This window comes from Protomyctophum bolini (assembly GCF_963924005.1).
Source record: "Protomyctophum bolini genome assembly, chromosome: 15".
NCBI classification, from domain to species: Eukaryota; Metazoa; Chordata; class Actinopteri; order Myctophiformes; family Myctophidae; genus Protomyctophum; species Protomyctophum bolini.
The window spans coordinates 27705797-27715471 of NC_137876.1; positions in this window are offsets into that span (position 1 = coordinate 27705797).

Here is a 9675-nt window from a genome sequence, read left to right on the forward strand (position 1 = left end):
ATGAATGTACAAATTCCAGCAAATTCCAAGGCAATCCAACCAGTAGTTTTGGAGAAATCTAATTTGGGACCAAAATGACTGATGGACAGATGGACGACAACACACCATCATCAGAGCTGCTGCTAGTGCTGCTGCCAATGTGAAAGGTGTCTGGCCATGCAGCAAGGTATTAAACAAATTTCATGTTAAAAAGACAGGCGCACATAGTCCTTTCCAACAGCACTTTCATGTTACATACTGGATATTAGTAATAACTTATTTTGCTTAAAAAAATACCCATGATCATTACAGCTTTTCTTTTGCTTAGAAATTCCCATGCTCATTCCAGCTGCAAGCTTGGATCCCAAGTCCATTTTGGCTATTAAAGCCACTTCCGCCATGAAAAGGATATGTAGCTCAACGGACTGCTTATTGGAGAATTCATAATATCCTTTAAGACAAATGTGAAATTCCATACACGGAGTGTACTGTGACACACAATAGGTGCTTAAGTTATCCCTTATCTATTACCAATAGATGATATGAGAAAATGAAATTGGGGATACAAACGTTGAAATACATTGCTGTTCATTTTTTAACAAATCACCTTTTAGATCTCTCCAATCGTGTGTTGTTGTGTGTGATAGTCAGCACTAAGTGATGTTTGGACCCTGGAGTGAAACTAGCAGTGCATTAGCCATGTTGGGCCAAGTGCTGTAGATCAATATCCCATAAATGCATGGCAGCATTATGGTGTGGGGAAACAGCACTGACTCCTGCACCAGCAGGTATCGGGTAGCTATCTAATCCAGTGTTTATCTTTGATACAATGTTTTATGTCCGTCATTATGTTCTCTTAAGAATGACATTGCATTTGTGTGGAAATTATTCTAAATATACAACACAATATTACAATCAATAGCTTTTGGGCAGTAATTGTCTACATTTTCTAGTACCAGGATAATTAGATGGGAGAAGGCTTATTTAATCAGCACAATTCATATTATTTGTGGTATATTATAGCAAATATAGTTATGGAAATGCTAATTATTAAAGTAATCTTGTGCGTTATTGCAATTTTACATTTGCGATCCGATTCCCATAAATAGAGTATTTTCAACTTCTAAAGTGGATTCAGAGTAGATACAGACATATGAGATAATGTCTCTCTTTAAGTCTGTTTTGTTTCTTTTGGCCATGAGCAGTGAAATGACACAGCATTTAGTTCTGGCACGAAGTCAAAAAACATCTCAAAACGGAAAGAATCAATTCCTGGAAGCAGAGGAAAAAGATAAATTGTCTGCTCCATATCAGACAGTAAACAACTGCATTGTACATTTAAAAATTTCATCATGATGGAAATTATATTTTTATTAGCATTGATTAATTGAAATGGTAATCGAGGTAGAGATAAAACTGTTTTGATGGGATTTGATCTTAGATGGGGTTTTAGTGTGTAGACTGTAGAGACAGTAACAAAGGACATTTACTTGAGTACTGTAAATGTTTTGAGTATCTGTACTTTACTTGAGTAAGCTACTTGTTACATTTCAGAGACAAATATTGTACTTTTGACTCCACTATATTTATTTTCTTTAACTAGTTTATAACGGTTACAATAATTGCGAATGCAGTGAGCACTTACTATGAGACCTAGCAGATCATGTCTGTGTGTCTGTCCGTCTGTCCGTGTGTCTGTCCCGCTATCCAAATATGGAGTGTGTTGCATCAGCAATCACTCAGCTCCATATATGGGCACAAAAGGGGCCAGGTCCACTCAGCTCCATATATGGGCACAAAAGGGGCCAGTGATTTGTTTGTTGTGGACCTGGCCCCTTTTGTGCCCATATATGGAGCTGAGTGCGTTCGCTTCCCGCGTTCGCGCGTCTTACTCGTAACAATTAAATAAACCTATTATAGCAAAGATGAGGGAGGTGGTGGGTCAGTTCAGAATAAAAATCACTACAGAAATCAGTAAATAAGCTTACCGGTGATTTATTAAATCAAAAGAAAAATCAAGTTCTCGATCACAAAATGTTCACTTAACCAAAATAAAATAAAACTCAAAAGGTAGGTGTGTGAAGTCCAAGTGTCCTAGCACTGTCCAAACTAGCCCCTCTCGGAACCCTCCATAAAGCTTTTATGAAATTTGGACTTTAAGCTTTAGGTAGGGTTCCTGGACATTACTACATTTTCGAATGCGGATGTTGGAACGCGGACATAAACAAACTCTGCGTTAAGTGGATCTGCGCACTATGACGACGTTTTTTCTTGTGATGGCTTCTGAATGTGCGAACTATAAGTACCTATACATACCTCTGAGAATATCTCCTGTGTCACGGAAGCCGTTAAGTATTTTTAATCCATGTTTGATTAAAAATGTCGCTTTGATTCTTCTTGTTTATTTACCGTTTATTGTACCGCCTCCCGATGTGCGGTTGGCTTTGCCGGCTACGTCCCTGCCTCTGATCTGCTCCGTCATAGCTATAGCGCCACTAGCTAGCCAGATAGGCGGTACAATGAGGTGTCAATAAACAAGGTAGGAAGAAGCGACATTTTTAATCAAACATAGATTAAAAATACTTAACGGCTTCCGCGACACAGGAGATATTCTCAGAGGTATGTATAGGTACTTATAGTTCGCACATTCAGAAGCCATCACAGGGAAAAACTTCGTAAAACTGCGCAGATTCATTTCTCCGAACGTGTTTACATGTATTTATGTGTGCATACCAGGTGGCAGCCGGCCCTGGACCAGGACCCCATGGTATAAAGTCTTAAAAATGTCAGAAACTTTACTACCATTGGGTTCTGCTTGTGGGGCTATGTCCAAACTAAACTCAATGTGTCCAAAACTAAACTCAGGTGTCCAAAAAATAAAGCAAATCCAAACCAGTCTGTAGAGTGTGGCCAGTCTCCTCTGGCCGCCCTTAAACTCCTTTGTAAAGTCTGGTCGAATATCCAAACTCCAGGAATGGGAAGAAGGTCTCTAAATCCAAAGGTATAATCCAATATTAAGGGAATGATCCAAAAAGGAAAGAAATATTCCTCTTGCTCACGGCAGTAGCCTGTCTGTCTCTCTGCACCTCCACTCTGGACTGAAAGAGTCAATCTCTCCAGGTGGCCCAAACATTCTGATTGCCCATCACTCCATCAGCCAGGTGAGCTGTGGGCGGGGCTTCTCAATCACTGCCTGTTACTATGGCAACACATGCATCTCACTGGCTTCTTGTAGCATTATAGTCCAGCAGATAATCAGGAAAAACTCATAGCGCAGCGGATTGGTAGAAAATAATACAATACATGAAAATGGTGCATAGCAAACAAAATGCATGAAAACCAATGTGACTCTGGGCACAGATGTTACAAGTTTATAAGATAATTTACATGCAATTTGTTTCGTATTATAAGACATGTTGAATAGCCTTTTTTTTAAGAATGTACTTTTAAAAGCAAGTACTCCAGTACTTTAACTCAAATACAAATATGACTGGGCCACTTTCACTTGTTGAGTAATATTTGACCGGGAGCAGTATCATTTTACTAAAGTTCTGGGGTGGAGTACCCAGATTAGCCTGTACAAGTGTACATGGTGAAGCATTTTGTTTGAATTTTACATATATATTTTTTTAAATCAGTTTTAGCTAGAATATTGATTGAAGCACATTATATAATGCATAAAAAAACATTCTTTGTAGACTGCTTTTGTGCAACATTCAGACTACCGTCATTTGCATTGGGCTGTATTTAATTGTGTGTCTTGTAACTTGTTCTCCTGCTACAGTAGTCTATAAGGCAATTATTAAGATCACTTTGTAATACGTTTGAAGACTTTTTGAAGACTCAAACTAGGCCTACTATATATTTTAGGTAAGTGTTTCTCAGCAATCAAAAATAAGAAGATAGAAACAATTTTTGGTTCCATCTTAGTCTCTGTGACCAACTTTTGATATCACCCCAGTACTGTTCACTATTTGATCCAGCTTTTTGTGTAATTCAAGTTTTTTTCCAACAAATTATATAGACATGACTAAACAAAATTGTCACATACTGGTGTAGTGAGGACCCACAAGCAGGACAGCCAGGATGTAGTGAGTATAGTTGGTACGTGTTTTAATAAATAGGTGAACAGAACAGCACAGAACAGAAATCACAAATACAAACTAGTTGCTGCGAGAGTGAGGTCTGGCCAACACCAACTCGGGATTCCAGGATCGCTGCCCTCCACAATTTCCTATTCAACATCAGGTTCTTGAGCTTTGCAGTGTTGTCAGCCAAGCTGTCGCGCCACAGCACGTCTACATAGGTGGTACGCTTCTTTCCCCTCCTGGCTTTGCCCTGGGTTAGCTCCCATATAGGATCAATTTACTTCTGGTGCCTGACGCAGTGCCCTGCCAGCCTCATCCTTCTCTCTCTGACTTTGTCTGTGACCCTGGTAGGTCCCCGGAGAGGTCCACATTTCTGATGTGGTCCGTCCATGTGACACCTAGTGCCATTCGTAGCATTCTTGTGTAGACTCCATCCAGGGCTTTTTCCTGTTGTATTGTAAGTAAGTAAGTAAGACTAAAGAGTAAGACTAATATACACAAGAGGGCTGATACACATGAGAAACACCTGGAGAAGAACATAGAACCATAACAACTAGACAAGAACATAATAGAAATACAACACCTAGACAAGACAGGGAAAGTCTGTGACTAAAATACAATTAAATAAAAGGCAGTCAAAGGACAACTCCGCACCGACGCACCCACCTGTGATCATTTCAATTGTGAGTGATGCTCTATAGATTTCACAGTATCCTACTGTTATAGTAACAAACCCACAATGTACAAAAATAAATCATCCCATTCCCTTTTACGTTCTTGCTAGTAATTAGATATTCATAAGATGTTGAGTTGAGTTGAGTGGAGTGGAGTTCAATCTCAGAGTCCTCGTTTACATGATCTCTTCCAATTCTTCACTGTCAGTCTTGAAGTCTTGCTGCAGTAATGAGACCAATATGAGTCCATGCTGCGCTTTCCCGACTCCCATATACTTTATTACTGTGGTCCCCCAGGGATACGTATCCTACGTTCCCTCTACACAAAATATCTCTGCCTACAATAGCCGATCTACAAGCTCACAATATGTCCCGTTGCCACACATTGTGAGCTTATAGATCTGCTATTTTAAGGTTCATGTGGTTAAACAAGGATATATGTGGATATACGTAGACCAATTTGAGTGACATTCAGTTCAATTCAATTCAATTCAATATGTCTACATTTCATAGGACCTTTTCAGCATCCTGTTTACAATGTCTTGTCTACATCAGGTGCACTTCTACACACCAAGATACCTCCTGCATTGGAAACCATTATCAGGTTCCTGTCCTTTGAGTTATGCCAGCTGAAAAGAAAAAAATAAATAGAGGCCCACATACAATGAGGTCTGATTGTTCACAGCAAAATAAATCAATCGGCTGCAGTTAACCTGCTGTAAGGGTGATTTGGGAAGAATTTGATCCTCGTAAAGATAATAATGTGAGAGCTCAGTACTGTCAATGTTTGTTAATGAGGCGTTCATTCCATGAAACTCAGCGTATAATCCCTGTTCCATTTTCCCAGAGGAAACCCAGAATCACATGGCCCTTGAAACCTGGAAGATCTGGAAGACACACACACACACACACACACACACACACACACACACACACACACACACACACACACACAGGGACGCTCCTTTCATTGACTTCATACTGCACATTCTTAGACAGGCCTTCAAACTTGGCTGCACTGTCGGAATCCACGCGGCTGATAACAACATGAGACTTCAAGATGTGTATATATTCTGTTTGCGTCACAGTGCCTTGAATATAGAGGTTTGTTTGTATTGAAACAGACATTACCTGCTTGTCAGGAGTGGAGCTGTGTGACACTCAATTATTTTCACGGTCGTTTTATTCAAGTTTCAGGAATGTAAAGCACTTTAATCATAACATTACATACAATTTTATATATTTCTCCATGTACACTTCTCAGAGATAGCCTATATTTAGTAAAAGGTCATAATTTACTATGGTGTCTGTGGTTTAGCTACTGTATGGTATACTGTAAGTGTCATGGCAAGGATGAGCAGACATTGATTATGGCTAAAGGGTGCTCATTCATTTTTTGGGGTTTCTAAGTAGGTGAGCTAGAACTGCCCTTCATGATTAAAATTGATTTTGTAGTGGAAAACAATAACCAATGGTAGCTTTCGCCTGGACTTCCCTGGTCGGTCAGTCAGTCAGTCAGTCAGTCAGTCAGTCAATCAGTGTGTTTTACAGAAAGCAGGCATTCCTTATGTAAGTTAGATGCAGTCAGTGTGGTCTATGCTACATAAAGGCACATTCTTATCAACTAATGTCACATACATAATTATTGTCAATCAAAAGGTGTCTGTATGACTAGAGTCAAGTCTTTCACTGCCAGAAATATAATTTTTTTACTAGAGCATGCCTTATTTCTAAGAAAAATAAGGGATGCCCTCATGCCCAGAAGAAATCTCACTTTTTGTATATTATATTGCAACCTGTATTATAGTATTATGTATATGAGCTGTTTGAACTGAGATGTGTGTCATTGATTGATTCTCCAAAATAAGGAACAAAGTCTGTCTCACTGTCTCTTATATAATTTCAATAAGTCTTTTAGTTTCCCATGGGACTCTTCCTTATTTAAAAGGACGTTTGGCAACCATAGTTAATAACCAGTAATGTGGAATACTCTGAACAGGCCAGAATTAATGGATTTTAGAGAATTTTAGAGAATCAAAAATGTGTTGTGAACATTTGTCACCAATGGCCTCAACAACGTATAGGTCTATATAATGGTCCAAAAATAGTTTGTCCTAGTCTAGTTGGTCTGGAATTTATTTATTGCATATAGGAGGGGGAAAAAGCTGCCATCACATGATTGCCACATGATGAACCACCCCATGCACCGCAAAAAGCATGTATGGAGCAAACATACGTGAGACCGTCGGCAGACTATTCTAATAACTTATACTCTGCCTTTAATTTTGAGCTAATTAGATTGTAGCATATATACTGTGACATAGTATAGTTCTTGTTCTCCTTGAAAAGTGGAGGACTTGTGCTGGTTTTGAGCCAGACCTAATTTAAATCACAGCCAACATGGATCCAGTGGGCTCCATCTCACAATTATCATTAATATAACTGCCCACTATACGAATAAAACAATTAAGAAAACAAATATTACTTAATGTTGAGTGATGCAAAATGATTCCACTATAAAAAGTATTGTTGGAACACACTAGAATCTAATCTAGTGACTAGATGACCGGGTAGTGCGTCAACCTGTATAGGCTAATCACAATGGCCCTGGTTAGATTCCAACTGGAGGGGGTCACGGTGCTGTGCAGTGCTGTCGCCTCACAGCTAGAAGGTCCTGGGTTCGATTCCCGCTGGGGACGCCGTGGGTGTGCTCCCTCCTCTGCGTCATCAGTGCCCATAACCGAGGCGGGGTTGGCGAAAGGGCCTTTCTGTGTGGAGTTTGCATGTTGTCCCTGTGTCCCCTAGGGTAGGTAGGTAAAATTGTGGGATAAAACATTAAAAAAAAAAGATTCCAACTGGAGACCTGTACCACCTGGACCATGTGTTGAGATGTATTTTCTCCTCTCTGTCCTGTATCAATTTACAGTTTCTCTACAATATCTAAATTATCTTTAAAGGAAAGTTGTATTTAGTGTGCCAGTACACATGTCCCCAAAGCATTTACCCAATACTATATGAGAGTTAAATGAACACTGAGGATTTTACTGTGTATCGTTATTTTTTTTAAATCTGTGAAAATCATAGACTGACTTGATTCACCAACTGGTTGTCAAGCTCAAAGAGGCACAAACATAACGTAGTTACAACCCTGTGACTGGAACCAGCCTTCAGTGTGAGATATCTACACAGTAAAATCCTCAATGTATCAGTCTACCATCATGGGTCCATTTTGTTACATTTGTACACTCTGAGACTTAAATCTACACTGGGAATTCTACTGGGTAGCAAAGACCTGGACAGTTACAGTACTTCCCCTGATTTCCCGTTCCAATAATTGAGTCCACGTGGTTTTGTGCTGGGTTCAGGACCTGTCAAAGAATGTGCTTTGTACAGTCAAGCTTGGCCTACACATTAAAGCATATCACTCAACTCATTTTGGTCAACAACCCCTAATTTGTTTTCCTGGCTGTGAAAAAAATGTATTTGTCCGATAGCTTGGAAAAGGATCACTCCAACGCCATCCTCATTCCTTGACAAATAGCGTTGTAGTCAGTAGAGGTTGTATCGCATTGGTGTGGAATTTATTCCTTTTAAAGCAGCTATTCTTAATAGGCCAGATATGATTTTGTTCCTCGCCCTCTACTTAAGACACATAGAGTGGACATTTTGTCAACATCATAAGTGAATAAAGTGCATTCCTCATCTGTCTACTTCAGAGAAGAAATTCTGTTGACTCCCAGAGAGGTTGTCACACAGCTTCAATCCTTCCTTTATCCACATGTCACATGAGATTATAGACATAATGTCATTAACACATCCAGACCCAAACATCTGCTGTCCTATCATTCTTTTGCTATAATAAAAACAAATTATAGAAAAAGAAGAGAACTATTTTGTAAATGTGTATGTCTGTCATTCAAAACAGTCAGTCAGTCAGTCAGTCAGTCAGCTGTCTGTCTGTCTGTCTGTCTGTCTGTCTCCTTCATCATCCATCCATTATTTTAGCCTGACATCTATTTTGGGTGTCTGCGGTCACGTTTGCCTTGTTCTGCTCTTTCCTGCCGGGTGACAGCAGCAGCAGCAGCAGCAGCAGCAGCAGCAGCAGCAGCAGCAGCAGCAGCAGCAGTGGACTGTGTGGGCCTGTCAGATTTGTCTGCTTGCTGACTCAGCCTGACAGACTGAGGCTTTCAGAGGCAAAGCCCAGCTTTACACAGCCAGCCTGTCCTCAGCAGTAACACTAGACCCATGCATACAACAGACAGCTGCAGTCAGTTGGTCAGGGTGGAGGGAGGTTATGGCGACACGCTGAGGAAGGAGCCAGGCCCAAACCTTTGTGTGTCTGCTGGACTTCTGCCTAAAAAACAATAAATCTAAGACTGTAATTAAGTGAGTGCTTGTCAGATCTTTTTTGTTTTTTTGTATTCTACTTTTGGCTGGAAATACCCTTACATAATAATACAGTCGACCACATCTTTGGAGGGATTCATATACTGTATACAAAATGTGCTCCCAGAGTATTTGACAGAGATAGAGAGGGAAAGAGAGAGGTGCTGGGTGAAAATTTGGATTTATGGATGGATTATGGATCATGGATGGATGGGTGGGTGGACTATCTGATGAACTGATGAGTGTGATTAAGAGTCAGGACAGTGATTATCTCTTCGTCCAGTCTCAGGAGATGCCGTAGAGCCTGACGTACTGTACTGCATCTCCTGAGACTGTCATGGTCTGCAGTGGATCCTTATGTAAAAGTATATTTGATAATGCTCCATTTCACAAGGTGACATTGGAATGGGCCAATGATCAGCATCCCTGGACTAACTCCAACCATTATTGATGACATGGCACACTTTATCCCAGTTCGGACAATACTGTATGTACTGGCTACACAACATTCTTTGATTAGCATTGTCATTCTGAATTTGCCTGTTATT